Genomic DNA, 20,426 nt, shown 5'->3' with positions numbered 1-20,426 from the left:
GTAGTAGTGATAAAAGTACATTTGTGAAAGTATCTCTGTAAACGATGAATAAGGATTGGTGCATATCATGCAATTAGATCGTTTGCATCTCCAAAGTTATAAATGTAAATCACTTACCCACCCTATGAACTTAGTCACAAATTGCCTTGTCGTGCATTTTCAAAGTGGAAGTCTAAAACGCATATTGCCTAGGCTTAAAGAGGAAATTGTCAAGTGCATTGGCCGTTAAGGAAAAGAGAATCTTGCATTTAGTCAATAACTTCCTTCCTTATGACTAGCATGAGGAAATCGTTAATTTCCATTGCACGACATGAAAATGAAACAATGGACATTGCACGTTGCTTGCAAAGATGTTTGTCAAACGGATTAAGGGTTTCATGTCACATGAACTTCATTAACAATGCTGTATTTAGAAAAGGGTCACATGTTACATATTCGTAAATTTCATTTCATAAAGTTGCATTTAGAAAAGATTGCATGTCTTATCAAAGCATGAAGTTCTAAAGCTTAGACAAAAGGGTTGTAGGCATGATTCTTCGATGTAAAACCTAGTAGGTCCTATGTAAGTTACTTGGATGTCAAGTCAAAAATCTCAAACCCAAATGTCCTACCCACATTCACGGAATGTTTGGGTCAATTGGATGCTCATGCAAACGAAGATCTAGGGTTTCTACCCTAAGGATCATTCAACCTAATGCTAAAACTCGGATTGAGTTTGGAAACCCTAGTACCAAACCTTGTCAGCCTAGTACAATTAGGGTTGGGTTGGATAAGAAGACACTCTAAACCCTGCTTATTGTCTAAAAAAAATTCCTTGACCTGGAAACACTGATCAATGGTGAAATGATCCCATGAGTTAGGTATGAACTTGTGTAAGAAGTTGCAACATTGCATGGCTTTATGGTTTAATCACAAGATGGATTTTCCATTCCTTGGAATGAGGTTGGCAGGTTCTAGCGCATTGCAAGAGGATGAGTAGTCATCCTGCTACATCACCTTTCTTGGGATGATTTGCCAAGTTAAGGGAGGATATGTATTTGCTTGGTAAGAAAAGGATCAATCAAGTTAGAGTGACATGGTCACCAAGATTTACTATTAATTTATGAAACCTAAGGTGTTGGTTAAGTTGGGTTAACAGGGCATGACCCTAACCCAAGGACAAAAGGGTAAACAAACAAACCCTTGGGGATCTTGCGAGGTCGAAACTGATCCCAGATCGAATGTTGGATGCATTCGGAGATAAGGATTCACTCCTTAGTAGTTGGCCAAATAAACGACCACTAGATTGATTGAGCTTGTAATAGTTTAGGAGCACTGTTTGCATTGTTTGCTCAAGGAACCAAAGGATGGAAAGATAACTAATGCTTCAGTTTGAAGGCCTAAAGGGAGAGGCAGCATCAGTTACCCCCGACTGTCTGCTTGACCCTAACCAAGGGTGTTGTTAGCCGCACCAGGAATGTGGAGCGAACCCCCTGTGAGAGGTCTCTCCATTGGGAACTACTTGGAGTAGGAGGATGCTTGGGTGCCAGGGGGGTTCTGGTCGTAAATCCCTTGCCTTTCGAGCCTTGCACAAGAGGCCAACATGACTTAGGATTGGATCTTGAGGTCCGCATACTAGTCTACGGGTGAAATCTTGGATTAGTAATCCTTGTGGATCACTAGATTTCCTTTGGGCAGATTATGGATTATATGGATGTTTTCCAAAGATAAATAAGATCAATTGATGTAAAGGAACTTGTTGGTACTATTTTTCTATGTCAAGTGCTAAGATTACGTGAAGGAACCAGTGTCCAACTGGCTAATTAAGGAAGTTGTTTTATGCATATCTAACTAAATGTGGTAGGTAATTAGACAACTAAAACAACCCTGAGGAAAGTGTGGTGGATGTGGCCATGGGTCCGTCCTACGGATGGGTGGTCCCGTTTGTCCGGGAACTTTTCTCAAGCGAAATGGACAACAAGGAACTTTTCTCAAAGGAAATGAACAACAGGCAATGCTGACCTATTGGGACTCAACTCTGTTTTAGTATCGCCTACCATCCCCAAACGGATGGCCAAACAGAGCGAGTAAATCAAGTTATCGAGGATATGCTTAGGGCATACTGCTCTCGAGAATCGAAGAGGTGGATTCAATACTTGCCTTTGGTTGAATTAGCCTACAACGCTTCTTACCAGCAGAGCATTCAAATGACCCCTTTTCAAGCATTATATGGTCATGATTGCAGAAGTCCCCTAAACTTCTCAGATCCAACCTTAAGGGTTGAAGCTTCAAGACAGATGTTGGAAGACATGGATGATCAAATAAAGTCAATGCATACGCGGATTTGAAGCGTCAAGAAAGGGTCTTCGAAGAAGGAGACATGGTCTTCATTTGTGTACACCCTAAAAAGAGTTCTCTAGTCTTAGGAAATTGCAGGAAGCTAAGTCCAAGGTATTGTGGGCCGTATAAGATCCTCAAATGCCTAGGACCTAATGCTTAGAGATTGCAACTCCCTGAGAACCTAAAGGTTCACAATGTATTCCATATCAACCTATTGAAAAAATATGTACCCAACCCTAACCATGTACTTGATGACCAACAAATTGTAATGCCTAGTCAAGGAGTCCTTGAACTAAGGCCTGATAGGATCTTAGATGTTAGGGAGAGACAATTAAGATCCAGAACCTTGAGAGAATGCCTCGTCCAGTGGAAAGATTATCCTGAGGAGGATGCCACTTGGATAGAAAAAAGCACTCTCAACCATCAATATCCCCAGTTTATCTCGAGATGAGCACATCCCGATTCCTCTAAGGGGGAGAGAATGTAATATATCAAATATATATATTCTGAATTTCTCCTCCTCAGGCGGCGGCGCATTGTGCTGGAAGTGTAGAGGGTGGATAGAGGAGCCAGCAAGCTCCTCGCTGGAGCTTGCTCGGCTCCCTATAGCATGTTGTTGGACACGTCGAGGGGAGGGGATTCCCTCCCCTCCCCTATAAAGTCGAGGGTGGGCAGCAGAGACAGGGGAGGCTACAAGGGAGGAGAGGACGAAGCCTTGACGCTGCTGGTGCTGCTATCGAGGGAGGACGAAGACGAGGAGAAGCCGCCTGGTGCTGTCGAGCTGCCCCTGCCGCCTGTCACCTCTATCCTCTCTCCCCATGTACCATCGTCTGCCACCTACAGACTTTCACCCCCCATCATCGCCAGATTTTTCCCCCTCCTGCCATGTGGGAGAGGGAAGCTTCCTTGAAGAAGCTTCCTAAGGGGGGGCTAATTAAGCCCCCTTTCACCCCCTCATATCCCTTCTACTCTTTCATCCCCCCCTAGGTTTTTAAAACCCTCAAGTCCCCCTTCCTCTACCCTTCCCTTACCCTTTCCCCCCTCCCCGTTCTACCCCTTAGAAATCCTTTCACCCCGCCCCGGTCTTAAGGCCTTAACCCTTCCCGAGGGGCCATTAAACCCCCCACACCCCTTGGCCTCATAACCCAAAAATCCCTTCCCCGTACTTAAAGTTATAAGTCCCTTCTTGTGAGCCCGTATTTCACCCCCATATTCCTTTTAACACACCCCCCTCCTCACACTAGCAATTCTCCCCCTCCCACACTACCACCAGCTCATCTGCCCTTGTCGTTAGTCACACTTTCTTGAGACATGCACAGGTATTTCTATAAGATTTTTTTCATAGTGGCCCATGGTTCTATCTGAGAGTTGCAGAGCGCGGAGAGTTCCCACTATCTCTAGAGGTGGGGATCTTCGTTGTTTGTAAGTCAAGGAGGGGCAAGGTCCATCTACTAGCACCGCCAAATGGACCAAACTACGCTTTTTTCTTTCAATCCTCCCACTCAAGGGTTTGGATGACGACCCTTGAGTGGAGTTTACCATTCCGATTTGCGACAAAGCACACTTGCATGCTCCATAGTTTCTCTTCCTCTTCAACAACTTCCACACCGAATAGATTCCTATTCAGCGAGTCATAGGTTTCCCCTTGAGCTTACACCTTGCATCTTGGAATGTGAAGAGTCTCCACTACAGTGGAGCATGCGGTTCTAGAAAGTTGATTTTTCGGCAAGAGTTGTAGCCTACCCTTGCTAGACAGATCTGTTGAGATGACAAGCTCATCACATGCGGACATTGATGATGGACCGCCTGGTTAGATGGGTCCACACGTCTACACTTAGCACGTCGGTGGTCATTATGACTCACACATGGCCATTGACTCATTACTTATTATATTCAGGTTGTTACACCTATTTACAGTTGGCATAGTTATAGCGCCAGTCGACTAGTGTAGTCGGTTATGCATTGTTTGACTTAGTAGGCCACTTTCCTTTATGTTATATCTTATCTATACTTTGTGTACATTGTAAAAGTGTGTGGAAGAAGAAGAAGAAACCAGCAAGAAAACGTTTTGGCCTCCATCTCTCTGAGCTTCTCCTTGTGCATTATGTGTGTCGGTGCAGCATCTTGAGCAACTCCCCCCACCACGCGATTCTTGACATGGTATCAGAGCCACGCCACTGAGAGAGGCTGATTTCGAAGGTTGAAGTGAAGGAGAAGAAGCAAGGTTCGAGCAAGCAAGCCACGGGTAAGAAGCTCTCCCATCCTTCCACTCTTTCTCTTGGATAGTGCCTGTGGAGGCACCGGAAGTAGGGCAGAGCAAAAAATCTCAAATTGCAGTGAGATTTGGTGTGTGCGAAGAGCACTGTCTATTCTACAGAGCGGCCCCTTAGGGCTTTCCCGCAGTTATTTTGGGCATCTGAGGCTGTTTCAGGGCCCGTTTTGGAGCCGCAAGGTTACGGACAGCAATTTCAGGGTACATTGTGACTTCGACTATATTGATTGAAAGTGGGTGCACAAGTTACAGATTTCAGATCTGTAAGTTCAAAGGTGTTTACTAGCAAGTAAACACAAGGTTTATCTGCAAACTGGTTATAGATTGCATGTATTGTTAAGCAGACAGTGAAAAAGGCTGTTTGGTGTATTGCTGTGCACTACAGGTCGAGGGTTGCAGAAGATTTGCTTGCTGTTTGGTATTAGTTTTGTGATAATGGTAGAGAACAGTGGAAGCCCCATCATTGAGAAGCTCGACAAGAAAAACTACCCTTCATGGAAGTTCAGTGTCATGAACTTTCTTATTAGAAAAGGCCTCTACGAGTTTGTTTCAGGTGAAGAAAAGGAGCCGGAGATGAGTGATCCTCCAACTGCAGAAGAGACAAAGGCACGGAAGGAATGGAATGCAAAAGATAAAAAGGTCACGTATTGGTTGTCTGCAGTAATTGATAATAATATGCTGGGACATATTAGAAATGCAGAGAATTCATATGTAGCTTGGACCATACTTGAAAGTATATTTTCTATAAATACAAAGGCACAAAAGATTCAACTCAAGCAAGAGTTGAATTCATTGAAGAAAGGGAAGATGTCTATCAATGAGTATGCACTGAAGGTAAGGAGCATTGCAGATGCCTTGGCAGCGATTGATGCAATGCCCGATGATGATGATTTGGTGTCGTCTACCTTGGGTGGACTTAACAATGAAAAGGCTTAGAAGTCTTTTGTAACTTCAGTATATGTTAGAAAGCCATTTCTAGATTTCGATGAGTTGGTCTCCCTTATGATCACTGAAGAGATCAATATGCAGAGTGAGACATCTGAAAGAAGTGGTGAACAGGTCCAGGCTTTCTACTCCAGTTCAAGAAGGGGACGTGGCAGGTTCTCTTCAAGAGGCCATGGTACAGGACGTGGTAGTGACAGCCAGCAAAACAGATTGAATCAGCAATTTGGCGATATGCAGGTTTCAGGAGGTTATGGTAACTTTAGAGGCAAGGGGAGCTTTAGAGAAAGAGGTGGATGGCAGAACAGAGGCTCTAACAATTCTGGTATTGTGTGTCATTACTGTGGCAAAATAGGTCATATTGCAGCCCAATGTTATGCTAAGAAAGATGATATTCGCAATGGTAAGTTGCAGCAAGGAAACTATGCATCGTCTTCACGACAGAATGAAGACAAAAATGAACGTTTGTTTGTTATGCAGCATATGCTGAATGTGTCAAGATTGTGGGAGAGAAGGAAGGAGTCTCACTTGTAGCTTTCTTGCTTGCACAATGGGGGAATACACACAGAGGTGGAGGCTAAAAACAATTTTCCTCTTCTTAGTTGTGTAAGCCAAAAAGAACTCACGTACAAAGAAATAGAAGAACCCTATATATGGATCTCAAACCAAACTCAACTAACTAAGGTGGCATACTAACTGAGCCACGAACTAGAGTAGATAAGGATAGCTATCATGTAGCTATTATTCATGGGCGGTGTACCAACCGCGTCTGCAACTGACAAGTCGGTGACATAAATACACAACAGTCACCCTGGCGTATCACGAGTGGAGCTCGATATCTCAACACTCCCCCTCGAGCTCAATCCCAATTCCTGCACACCAAGCAGGTCTCTGAACTTGCGCAGCTTCTCTGCGCCCAATGCCTTCGTGAATATGTCAGCTACCTAATCCTCTGTGCTGACATAAACTAGATCAATAAGACCTAGTAAAACCCTCTCTCGCACATAGTGATAATGCACCTCAATGTGCTTTATTCTAGCATGATAGACTGGGTTATTTGCCAAGTGTATACTACTCATATTGTCACAATAAATGACAACTGGCCCATCTGTAGTTTGATGCATATCATAAAGTAGCTTATGCAACCAAGCTACCTCACATGCAGCCATTGCTGCACCCCTGCACTCAGCCTCTATGCTCGACAAGGCAACTGTAGGCTGTTTCTTGCTGCTCCAAGTGACTGCAGCACTCCCAAAAGAGAACACATATCCACTGGTAGATCGTCTATCAGAAATACTACCAGCCCAATCAGCATCAGTGTATCCATGCAACCGTATCTGAACCCCAGTCTCATAAAATAGTCCATACTGCAATGTGGACTTCACATACCTGAGTATGCGTCTAGCCACATCCAAATGTGGTTTCCTTGGAGCCTGCATAAACTGACTTACCAATCCAACAGCATAGCTCAAATCTAGCCTGTTAATAGTCATATAAATCAAACTTCCTACTATGCGTCTGTACATAGTAGGGTCTTCTAGAAGCTCACCTGCATCTGTGCTCAGCTTCACATTCTGCTCCAAAGGAACTGAAATAGGCTTACAGCCTGTCATCCCATATTTGGACAGCATGTCCAATCCATACTGCCTCTGCAAGAGCTGTATCCCACTTGGTGATCTAATCACCTCAATGCCCAAGAAATAACGCAACTCTCCCAAATCCTTCATCTCAAACTTCTGCTTCAATAGCATTTTCACATGAAGGATATCTTCATCACTGTCACCTGTCATAATAAAATCATCAACATAAATGACAAGTAGCATAATACATTTCTATGTTTTTCTCACATGTTGAGTGTTGAAATGACTTGTTTTTTGGCTGATTTTTGTTGTTTTTGAGAGCTGAATGGTTGATTTTTTGGGATGATTGATTGATTTAGAAGTGGTTTGAGAGTGTTTTGGATGATATTGATTGTGTTTTGGAAGATCATGATGTTTGTTGGTGGTTCTGTGATGTTCTGATAGGTTCTGAATGGTTCTGTATACCTTCTGTTTTGTTCTGTTTTGGTCTGTTTTGTTCTGATTGTCTTCTGTAAGGAGGGATGAAGTATTGATTGATGAAGAATGAGATATTGTGAAAGTTTATTGAATGGTTTGTGAGAGTTTGGAATGATTTGAGAGTGAGTTATGAGGTTTTGATAACCTTCTGTAACCTTCTGTAGCTCTTCTGTAGAGCTTCTGCTTCTGTTCTGTCTCTGTTCTGTTCTGTACTGTAGCTGTTCTGGTACTGTTCTGTAGACTGTTCTGTATGCTTCTGTAAGTGTTCTGTGGAATGTATGTGTGATTTTGGGAAAGTTTTCTAGCCTTGGAAAGAGGTGAATACAAGTGCAAAAGAGCTGAAAGAAGTGGAAGAAGTAGCTGCTGAAGACTAGAGTGAAGTGACAGTAGTGAGCTATGAAGAGACACTGTAGTGGCTCTGGTGACTCTTCATATCAGACATACCTCTTGGGAGGGGTATCCACGACCTAAGAGTGATTATTGAGAGTGATTTTTGAGAGATTGTAGTGAGGATATGATGTATTATTGATAGAGAGAGAGAGAGAGAGTCAGAGATAGTCAATTCTACAAAAACAGAGTGATTGTATATGAGAGATTGAGAGAGAAGACTATGAAGATATTGAAGATGAATACTATGTGATGTATTTCCATTCAAAGATGGTGTATTTCTTTGTTTTCTTTGTTCCATTGATGGATTTTGTGAGGATGTTGAAGAATATGGTTGATTCTATTAAAACCGTGGGAGATCTACATGATGCTGTATGAAGATTTGTTGTGCCTGGTGTTCTTTTCTTCATTGTGATCATATGAAACATGATAAACAAACTTGTTGATGTTACAAGATAGATTTTCTTGCAAGAGAATTCCCTTTTCCTTGGTGTTCCTCTTGGGGCTCCATCACATAAAGTGAGAAATCTGCCTTGGAAATCTGAAAGCCAATAGTGACAAGATACTATGCTATCTTGTCAGACCATGCTCTAGGTGCTTGCTTCAATCCATACAAGGATTTCTTCAACCTGCAAACAAACTCAGGATGAACAGCATGCACATAACCTGGTGGCTGCTCCATATAGACCTCTTCTTGCAAATCACCATGCAAGAAGGCATTCTTTACATCCATCTGATGTAAAGACCATCCCTTTGATGCAGCCATAGCAATGACTGCTCTTACTGTTGCCATCCTTGGAACCGGACTGAATGTTTCTTCATAGTCAATGCCATATGTTTGTGCATACCCCTTGACTACTAATCTTGCCTTGTATCTGTTCACAGAACCATCTGCATTGTGCTTCACCTTATAAACCCACTGACAGCCAATTGCATTTTTACCTTTAGGCAAAGGTACCAATTCCCATGTAGCATTTGCTTCCAAGGGATCCATTTCTTCATCCATGGCTTTCTTCCATTTTTCTTTTCCCATGGCTTCCTCAAAAGAAGTGGGTTCTGGTTCCTGTATCACTTTAACCATATATGCATAGTGAATGGCTGTAAATCCATCATATTTCAGCCTATCCACGGGATACCTAGCTCTCATAGACCTGCGCAAAGTAGGTTCACTCCCAGGTGCTCTCAAAACATCCCTGGTTTTTCTTACTCTAGGTGTAACAATAGAAGGAATACCCAACTCATCATCAATGCTCTGTTCTGAGCCACTGGATTCACCATCCACATAAGAGTGACCTGCATTCACATCAAACATGGGCTGATCAACCTTCTCTTTTCCTTTTCGTGATACCTGCATACCACTATCTGCATTGCTTTGAGAAGATTCTCCTGATCTCAATCTGCCTGTCCATGGCGAAGAATGTGAACCACTGCTAGAGGACGCTCCAGGTCCACTAATATTTTGTGACTGCTGCTGTGAATTCTGTGCAGCATTACCATTTTGTGCATCTACATCATCAATCACATTTACTGGTTTATACCAGCTACTCATCTCATCAAAAACAACATCTCTGCTCACTGTAAACTTACGAGTAGAAGGGTTATAGCATCTATACCCTTTTTGCTTCTGCAGAGAGTAACCAATAAAGATGCACTTCTCAGCTTTTGGATCCAACTTGGATCTCAACTCATCTGGCACATGTACATAGGCAATGCAACCAAAAATTTTCAAATGAGAAATATCTGGTTTCCTACCAGTATACCTCTCCTCTGGAGTCATTCCATGTATTGCTGCAGTGGGAGTCCTGTTCATTATGTAGACTGCTGTAGCAACTGCTTTAGCCCAATAAAAATCTGGCAAGTCTTTTTCATTGAGCATGGCACGAGATACCTCTCCAATATGCCTGTTTTTCCTTTCTGCAATTCCATTTTGTTGTGGGGTATGACTGCATGAATATTGCTGCTTTATGCCATGCTCCTGCAGGAACCTTGCAAACTCATTTGAGAGGTACTCTCCCCCTCCATCTGACCTTAGGCATTTTATCTGCAGGCCTGTTTCTTTTTCAACCATAGCTTTAAGAGTTTTGAAATGCCCAAAAACTTCACTTTTCTTTTTCATAAAATACACCCAAACTTTTCTGCTATAGTCATCAAAAAAAGTGACAAAATAATGACAGCCTCCAAGAGATGCAGCTTTAGTAGTCCACACATCAGAGTGGATTAATTCCAATGGCTTCTCACTCTCTTGAACATGTCTAGGAAATGGTTTCCTTGCTTGTTTTCCAAACTGACAGGCTTCACATACCTTATGCATTTCTGCAACCTTGAATTTGGGCAACCTTGCAACAATATTTTGGGCCTGCATTGATTTAAGTCACTGTACATTAACATGACCAATGCGTTTATGCCAGATATCAATATCTGCAACTACACCGGTCCCATGTGCAAACATTGCTGCACTCAATTCAGACATGTCTGCATCCAATGTAAACAATTTGCCCTTCTTCTTTCCTTTTGCTATCAAGCGACCTTTATTTTTCATATCCTCAACAAAGCATCCATGAGGATTAAATCTGACCTGCAAGCCCTGCTCAACCATTTGACCAACAGAAACCAGATTCTTGGTGATATTTGGTACATGAAATACATCGGACAGGTATTTCTTTTTCCCATCCTGCATAGACAAAGGAATTTTTCCAATCTGCACAATAGGATGTGCAGTATCATCACCAGTCTCCACAAATCCTGGTTTTTCCATTTTCCTTGCATCCTCCATCCATTCTGCATGACCTGTCATGTGGTTTGATGCACCTGAGTCAACATACAATACATCATTGATTTCTTCTACACTTGTCACAGAATTGTTCATGTGCTGCACCATAAACAAATGCTCATTTTTGTCATCACCCTGTTTACTAGAAGATGCATAATTCCCTTGTTGCAGTTTTCCATTCATGATGTCATTCTGCTTTTTATAGCAGTCTTTAGCCATATGACCCATTTTACCACAGTAGTAGCATTCAACATTACTGTTTGCATTTTGGTCTCTTTGCCATCCACCACGACCTCTTTGGCTCCCCCTGCCTCTAGAGTTACCACGTCCTCCTCCATAGGACTGGTTTTCTTGAGTTTGCTGCATATTCTGATTTCTACCACGGCCTCCATATCGGCCTCCTCTACCTCTGCCTCTACCTCTTCCAGCATTTGAGTAGAAGACAGCTTCTTTTGAAGTTCCTCCTGAAGAAGATGCACTACCATTTCTCTGCTCCTCAGAAATTAGAAGAGCAATCAACTCCTCAAAATCAGGAAATCTTTCACAGACGGAAATGGATGTTCAGAACTGTGCATAATCCTTTCCTAGACCATTCAAGGTCACTGAGACTAAATCATCATCTTCCACTAGCGACCCAATGGAAGCAAGTGCATCTGCAATCTTCTTCACCTTCATGTGGTAGTCATTGATGCTCATACTTTCTCTTTGCACATTGTGCAACTCTTGCTTGAGCTGCATTTTCCTGGCTTGCGTATTTGTGCTATACATTTTTGACAAAGTATCCCATGCCTCCTTTGGCGTACTTGCATCTTGAATATACACAATCATAGAGTCTGAAATGCTGATAGACAGCCAGTACATAACTTTCCTGGCTCTCTCATGCCATGCTTTAAATGCTTGCATTTGCTGTTGATTGGGAACATCAGGAAGAACTGGTTCTTCTTCATTTCCTGCAACAAATTCGTCATTCTAAACTTCCATGCTTGGAAGTTGTTCTTGTCAAGCTTTTCAGTGACAATCTGTGAGAGAGAATCAGACGCCATTACAGAACACTGCAAAAAATTCTGTCACTGTAAAGAACACAGCTTCAGCCTCACAAAGGCAAATCTGCAAAACTGACGAAAGTGGTATTTGACCACACAGTCACTTCCCAGTGATGATTTTGCATCAACAGGCAACATGGATGATTCTGTAACTCCCAATGTCTCTGCGCACAAGCATACGATGCAATTTCTACAGTAACCTTTCACCGACCTGTAGAACAGTAGCTGCACAGCATAAAACTGGGCCTTTTCCTGAGTGCGTGCAGAAAACTTCGGCCTCCAAAACAGGCCCCGAAATAGCCTCAAATAAAAAAAACAAGGTCTCAACCTGAGACAATGCACTCCTGCACTTTCCGGTTGTGCTACCTGCAGAGATCTGCTCCCAAAACAGAAAATAAAAGCAACACTGCTCCTCTTACAAGAACACCGTGAGCTTGGCTTGCTTTCTTGAGCTCCTTACCACGAACAAGGCTCTGATACCATGTCAAGATTGTGGGAGAGAAGGAAGGAGTCTCACTTGTAGCTTTCTTGCTTGCACAATGGGGGAATACACACAGAGGTGGAGGCTGAAAACAGTTTTCCTCTTCTTAGTTGTGTAAGCCAAAAAGAACTCACGTACAAAGAAATAGAAGAACCCTATATATGGGTCTCAAACCAAACTCAACTAACTAAGGTGGCATACTAACTGAGCCACGAACTAGAGTAGATAAGGATAGCTATCATGTAGCTATTATTCATGGAGCTTGATATCTCAACAGAATGTTGTTACAGGAAAGGGAACACATGAAGATGTTTGGTATGTTGATTCAGGTGCATCCAATCATATGACCAGCCATGCAGAATGGTTTGGAGAGATGCAGAATTTGCAAAATGCAGGTTATGTGCAGATGGGTGATGATTCATGCCACACAATTTCACACATTGGAAAAGTTCCCTTGTCCTTGCATGATGGTAAGACAAAGAGTCTTTCAGATATATTACATGTGCCGTCTATTACAAAGAAGTTGGTGTCAGTGGGTCAGATGGTAGAGCAAGGACTGCAAGTCAGATTTAATGCAAAGGGATGCTTTGTAGAAGACTTCAATGACAAGTGCAGGTTAGTTGCAAAGGGAACTAGAGTTGGACGTTTGTTTACTCTGGATGCTGGAATTCCTACTATAAATGCTGTATGTATGCTAAAGGAAAAGGTGTTGTAGCAGATATTGAAATTTGGCACAAACGCATTGGACATGCAAATGTACAAAGGCTGAAATTAATGCAGTTCAAAGGGTTGGTTACAGGTTTACCTACATTTAGAGTTGCAGAATTTCAAAAGGTATGCGAAGCATGTCAGTTTGGTAAGCAGGCAAGACAACCCTTTTCACATGATAGAGATATAAGCAGAAATATCCTTGATGTTGTGCATACAGACATTTGGGGGCCTACACAAAATGTATCTCTTGGAGACAGTTCATACTTTGTCGCATTCATTGATGATTGTTCTAGAAAGTTGTGGGTATATTTTATGAAGGAAAAGAGTGAAGTGTTTGAGCACTTTAGAACTTTCAAGGCTGCAGTTGAAAGAGAAACAGGCTTGAAAGTAAAGTGCTTGAGGTCAGATGGAGGGGGAGAGTACCTCTCAAATGAGTTCAATGATTTTCTGAGGTCTCATGGGATAAAGAGACAGTTCACATGCAGGTATACCCCACAGCAAAATGGGGTTGCAGAAAGGAAAAGCAGGCATATTGCAGAAGTTACACATGCCTTGATGGCTAAAAAGAATATGCCTAAGCATTTTTTGTTTGAGGCTTTTCATACTGTTGTTTATATTATGAACAGAACTCCCACAGCTGCAGTTCATGGTAAGACCCCTGAAGAATGTTTTACAGGTAAGAAGCCTGATCTTTCACACTTGAAAGTGTTTGGCTGCATTGCTTATGTTCATGTGCCAGATGAGTTGCCGAAGAAACTGGATCCAAAGGCTGAAAAGTGTGTCTTTATTGGATACTCTTTAGAGCAGAAAGGGTATCGATGTTACAACCCTGTCACATGTAAGTTCAGAGTGAGCAGGGGTGTCATCTTTGATAAAATGAGCAATTGGTATGCATCTAGTGGTGATGCATTGGATGATGATGATGATCATGGCACTCATGTGCAGGCTCAAAATCAAGAATCACGAACTCTTAGTGGACCAGAGACATCATCTGGTAGTCCTTGGTCTGGGAGACTAAGGAGTACCTCTACATCTCCAGGTACATCTAGTAGCACTATAGGTAAAGACAAAGAAAAGAATAAAGTGTCAGATGGCATTGATGCAGTTTTTGATGGAGACTCCAGTGGCTTAGAGAGCTTAGATGATGAGCTTGGTATTCCTTCTGTCAAGACACCTGGTGTACAGATAGCTCATAATAATGTAAAGGCTCCATTCAGTGATCCAGTGGTACGCAGGTCTAGCAGGGTGAGATACCTTGTTAAAAGATTTGGTTTTGAAGGTTATGCAGCTCACCATTATGCTTATATGGTGAAACTAGTTGAGGATGTTGAGCCCACATGTTTTGAGGAGGCTGTTGGTCATGCTCATTGGGATGCAGCAATGGATAAGGAGACGGCTGCATTAGAGGCCAATAAGACTTGGGATCTAGTATCATTGCCGAAGGGCAAGAAAGCTATTAGATGTAAGTGTGTTTATAAGATTAAGCACAATGCAGATGGTTCTATTAGTAGGTACAAAGCTAGGCTGGTTGCAAAAGGCTATGCCCAGACATATGGCATAGATTATGATGAAACCTTCAGTCCAGTTGCTAGGATGGCAACTGTGAGATGTGTGATTGCTTTGGCAGCAGCCAAAGGTTGGAGGTTGCAGCAAATGGATGTGAAGAATGTCTTCTTGCATGGTGATTTGCAGGAAGAAGTGTATATGGATCAGCCAGCAGGTTATGAAGATTTAGAGCATCCCACGTATGTGTGCAGGTTGAAGAAGGCGCTCTATGGGCTCAAGCAAGCACCTAGAGCATGGTCTGACAAGATCAGAGAGTATCTTGTCAATATTGGCTTCTATGTTTCTGATGCTGATCACTCACTTTATGTGAGAAAGGGAGATGCAGGTTTGGTCATCATAGTCATCTATGTGGATGACTTGATTATTATAGGTGATAGTGATAGTGGGATTGCTGAAGTCAAGAATTTTTTGAAGAAGAAGTTTGAGATGAAGGATTTAGGTGAGCTAAGGTACTTCCTTGGCATTGAGGTGATCAGATGTGATGATGGTATATAGCTGTCCCAAAGACAGTATGGCTTGGATATGTTGTCCAAGTATGGTATGACAGCATGCAAACCACTTTCAGTCTCGTTAGAGCAGAATGTAAAGTTGAGTGCTAATGTTGGGGATGAGATAGAAGATCCTACTATGTTCAGGAGGATAGTGGGGAGTTTGATCTACATGACCATTACAAGGCAAGACTTGAGCTACGATGTTGGTCTTGTGAGTCAGTTTATGCAAGTACCTAGAAAGCCACATTTGGATGCAGTCAGACGCATATTGAGTTATGTGAAGTTCACATTACATTATGGACTTTTCTATGAGGCAGGTACAGATGTACAGGTGTTTGGATACACAGATGCAGATTGGGCTAGTAGTATGTCTGATAGAAGATCTACCAGCGGATACATGTTCTCTCTTGGTAGTGCAGCAGTTGCATGGAGCAGCAAAAAGCAATCTACAGTTGCTTTGTCGAGTACAGAGGATGAGTATAGAGGTGCTGTTGTTATAGCATGTGAGGTAGTATGGCTGCAAAAGTTATTGGTTGATTTGGATGTGGAGGTGGAAGGTCCAGTTGTCATTTATTATGACAACATGAGCAGTATACAATTGGCTAGGAACCCTGTGTTCCATGCCAGGACAAAACATATTGAGGTATACTATCACTTTGTGAGAGAGAAGGTACTAGCAGGTGAGATTGACTTGGTGTATGTCAGCACACAGGATCAGATCGCTGACATCTTCACAAAGGCATTGGGTACAGAGAAGCTTCAAAAGTTTCGAAGCTTACTTGGAGTTGCAGAGATGCAGTTGAGCTTGAGGGGGAGTGTTGAGATGACAAGCTCAACACATGCGGACATTGATGATGGACTGCATGGTTAGATGGGTCCACACGTCTACACTTAGCACGTCGGTGGTCATTATGACTTACACATGGCCACTGATATTCAGGTTGTTACACCTATTTATAGCTGGCATAGTTATAGCACCAGTCGACTAGTGTAATCAGTTATGCATTGTTTGACTTAGTAGGCCACTTTCCTTTATGTTATATCTTATCTATACTTTGTGTACATTGTAAAAGTGTGTGGAAGAAGAAGAAGAAACCAACAAGAAAACGTTTTGGCCTCCATCTCTCTTCTTGTCTCTTGAGTGAGCTTCTCCTTGTGCATTTTGTGTGTGTTCGACGCAGCATCTTGAGCAACTCCCCCCACCACGCGATTCTTGACAAGATCAACATCCTACTTCTACAAGAGCACAAGCTCACACCCACCCAGGCCCAGCGGGTTGGAAAGGTACTCGCGGGTAGCTCCTGCACTTAGTGGGAGCACGCTTTAGGTGCCCACGGTAGGAGTGGAGGTGTATGCACCTCTATCGGCCCGAGTCTCACGGCCTGTGTTCAAGATCCTGGGACGATAGTGGTAGGGAGGGTGCTATGGATCAGACTAGATATTGGGGACTTGTGCCTTGGATTCCTCAATGTCTATGCCCATACAAAGGTTAGGGCATGCCACAGGTCCTAGGTGGAGATCACGGATGAACTCCAAGAGGTGGACTCGTTGATTGTTGGAGGAGACTTAAACAACCTGGAGGCTTTGGAGGACCAGTAGGGCCGAGCAAAAAACTACTAGGGCATGGCTCGAGAGGAGCAAGAGGCATTGGAGGTATTTGTACTGGAAGTAGGAGCACGAGATGCCTAGAGAGACCCTGCATTCCATATGAGGGAGAGGTCGCTGGACTTATATTGGGGATACATGCGGCTAGGTGGAGTGCCTTTCTTTGTTGATTAAAGTTGATTGCACAACTCTATCAACTTCTTCATGGTCTCCTTATCTCTTTGGCTCCTTACCAATTTTGGCTCTGCCCTTGCCTCTTCTCTTTGCCTCTTCAACTTCTTTCTTTCTAGCTCTACACATTTGTTTTCTTGGGAGTTGAAGGCACACATATTCTCTAAGGAGTTGCAATTCTCTCTTTCTTCATCATACAACTCTTTTAGACTCTCTTCTCCCTCCCTTGCCTTCAAGGCCTCTTTTAGTGTGATTACATCTTTGTTTACGATGGTCATCACTCTTTCTTGTTCCACCCTGTAATTTGCTAATGCAATCTTTTGTTCTTCAAGCTTTGCAAAAGTACAGCCTTTTTCTCTTCTATTGCGTTGTTTAATTGGCTTTGAAGTTCCTTTAACAATTTTTCCTAATCTTCATTGTTACACATACTTGAAGGCACCAAAGTGGCTGACACTTTGAAGAGGGGTAGCTTTAGCCCTTGGCACGATTTTGCATTGGCTCTATTGCTGGCATATTTTTTCTTATTTCAGGGGCACCTTTGCTAGGTGTAGGTGCAATTTCTTGGACTTAGCTAACTAACTACTGTACCCAAGCCATGATGTTGCTTTCATTGACTACCCCTTTTGGAATTCCTTATGTGGAGTGATTGTTGGTGTGACTATGACTGGTGGGATTGTGTCTAGAGGGACTTTACCCTTTTCTTCCTCCACCGCTAGCTCTTGAGTTGTTGTGCTCGTACTTGGCGTATCACCTCATATTGGGCTCATTATCGCCAATTTTTGAGATCAAGAGGGTTGCTCTACAGACCTTTGAATGGCTAGGGAAATCTCCTCCTCCTCCTCATGTTGTCTTAATCCTTCTTTCTCATATTATTGCCTCTTCATGTGTTGTTCTTCTAGTCTCTTCAATTCCTCCTCCATCCTTTGCAGTTCTTTACTTTCCTCAAAGGTGGATCGAGGTCTTCTTATAGGGATTTTGAGAGTGATTGATGGGACCTTAAATGGGCCGGCACTGGCTATGGCACTAGCCAGACCTCATACTCATAACAGACAAACACACCCTCATGGCCTCACGGACCAGGAGCATCAATCTGCTGCTAAAGGACTAAAGCCTAATCTATGCGTTTATAGTTTTATAGTTTTGTAGTCCAACGTTTTCCTTTCTATAAACTCCTCAGAGGGAGAACCCATACACATTGGCAATGCCACAATGATCACATACATGGAGGCAACCTCTCAGTAGAAACACCGTGGCCCCACTGCAGCTCTCCTACATTGCAGGGATTGGCCCCATGATGCGTTGCTCAATATATAAAACAAACGAACAAACTCCACTCTTTCATTTTAAATGTCTCTAGGAGATACACCATGTGTCCTTACCAAATAATCCCCCAAGAAACGAACATCTATCCTACAGCTTAGGATGCCTTTCCACACTCAAACGTAGGTCATTGTCATTGAAAACAGGTGTTATGCATCTAGGTTTCTTTTCGATACCATGATCTTCATGCACATGCAAAGGTGAATGATTCTAAAGTGCTCAAACATCATTTTAAATCAGAAACACGTGCTGCACAACCAGGCTTTCCATTCATTTCACTAACCCGTTGCAGCGATGCAAGGATAGCACTGAGACCACTCGTGCTATTATCCTCTTAATTAACATACCACGAACTCTATAATATGATATGCATTAGAAAATCAGAAACAATCAGCATGCAAATCACACCATCCAAACATCCCAACTCCCTACGTTTAGGTATTGCTTTCGTTACATAGGTGTAGAGGTTCATTTTGCCATGTTTTGATGTATAAAAAGCAATACATCACAAACTTTGACAAAGAGATAGAGAAAATTGAGTCCAAACCTCATGCTTTGCCACTACCATTCATCCACAAACAATCATTATATTTTTTCTTATTTTTTCAAGACGTATTTCTATTTTTCCCCTTATTTTTCCCATTTTCTTGATTTATTTTGCAATAAAATATGCTATTTTTTGGTTTTTCTTGTTCCAATCACTTTAGTATACTAACACTCAATTTATCTTTCATATTGCCCCCATGGGAACACCTTTTACCCACCCGAAACGGAAAAACTACCATTTTACCACTTAAAAACCACATTTTTGGTTTATGAGGATTAAAGAGAGCATTAGATCATTGCAAAACCAATTTTTTTTGATAAACAGTAATTACTCATGATGCAAACATCACACACAAAAATTTTCATCCAATAAGAACATAATTATCATCATAAACTAGCAAAAATCCTTCATTTTCTTCATAAAAATGGTCATACCGTGTTTTTACGTAACCCGAGATGCCTTGAATGACTGCATAACTAGCAGATGGAGCCTCCATTGCTCTCAATCCAATGCTGCACTTCAATCTTCAGCATCTCCATCAATTTCCATCACCATTTTCTTCATTCTCCTTCCCCGGTTCCTTCATCAAGGTGGTACACATGAACAGCCCATAGAGAAGAGAGAGAGGGAGGAGAGAGAAAGACTAGAATCTGTTCTCTTCATCCGGACAGCCATTCCTCGCGCAAAGACCGGCGATAGCATCAGCCAAGAGAGAGAATTTGAGGGGTAATGTCTGTCAGATGGGTTACTTGCAACCTCCATGCTTCATCATGATGGGAGGAGGTGAAAAAAATGGCGCCATCTGCACGCCATGCTTCTCCACATTTTCTTCATCTTCTTCATCACAATTTGCATGAAAAAAATTAGGGGGGGGCGGTCCAAGGCTCCAAAGGGCACCCCCCCCTTTGGTCCTCAAAGTTGTCCACCTCTTCGTATCTTGACCAATTTGTGGCCACTTCCTCGTTCCGATTCGAGCTTTGAAAAATCCTGGGCGTCCGACTTGACATCCCACACTGACTGGAAACTCTTGGCATCCCGTACGATAGACTAAAAATTTATCAAAAATCCACAAGTGTCGCTCGGGCGCCTTTTAAAAGTCGTCTTTCACTTGGTGCTTAAAATCCTCCTAGCTGTAGCCGTCGCCTTCGATGTTAAATATTTTTCCCCTAAATGCCAGATTTTTCAACAAATTTTAGGCACATCTCGGGCTCAAAACTCCACTCTCTGTGATCTTTTTCCTTCTCCCTTTGCTTGTTGCTCACTCACTAATTGTCCTCTCACTTGAGGCTTCCTGCTGTTGAGATGGTTGATCCTTCTTCTTTTCATTAGGAACTCTCTTTGTGTTGTCATGTTGTTCCTTGTGGACTTCATCTTCCCCTTATTATCCTACTGAAAGGGAAATGGTTGAGCTTATTGGGGTAGTTGAGCGACACTCCTCTTGAATTGGTGATGGCTCTAGGGTCTCCTCTACTCTCGGCTAAGTTACTCATGAATATATGTGTGCATCACATGGGTTCAAAATAGGGTATTTTTAAAATACCATTTTTATACATTTTTTACATATAGAAGGATGTAATATAAAAGGGTTATTTATAAATTGAATAGAAAAGGGTTATGTTTTATTTAGAAAAAATTATATATAAGGATATTTATAAATAGGCTTTGAACACACCTGATATAGAGGATATACATGTAGTAACTTTTCCAAGCCTCTACTACTTCTCTTTTTACCTCCCCTAGAGCT

Source organism: Lygodium microphyllum, unplaced genomic scaffold (genome assembly GCF_053477565.2).
Source record: "Lygodium microphyllum isolate KBCC unplaced genomic scaffold, Lygodium_microphyllum_v1.1.10 scaffold_31, whole genome shotgun sequence".
NCBI lineage: Eukaryota > Viridiplantae > Streptophyta > Polypodiopsida > Schizaeales > Lygodiaceae > Lygodium > Lygodium microphyllum.
The sequence above is the reverse complement of the archived record's forward strand: the minus strand, read 5'-3'. Positions refer to the sequence as shown.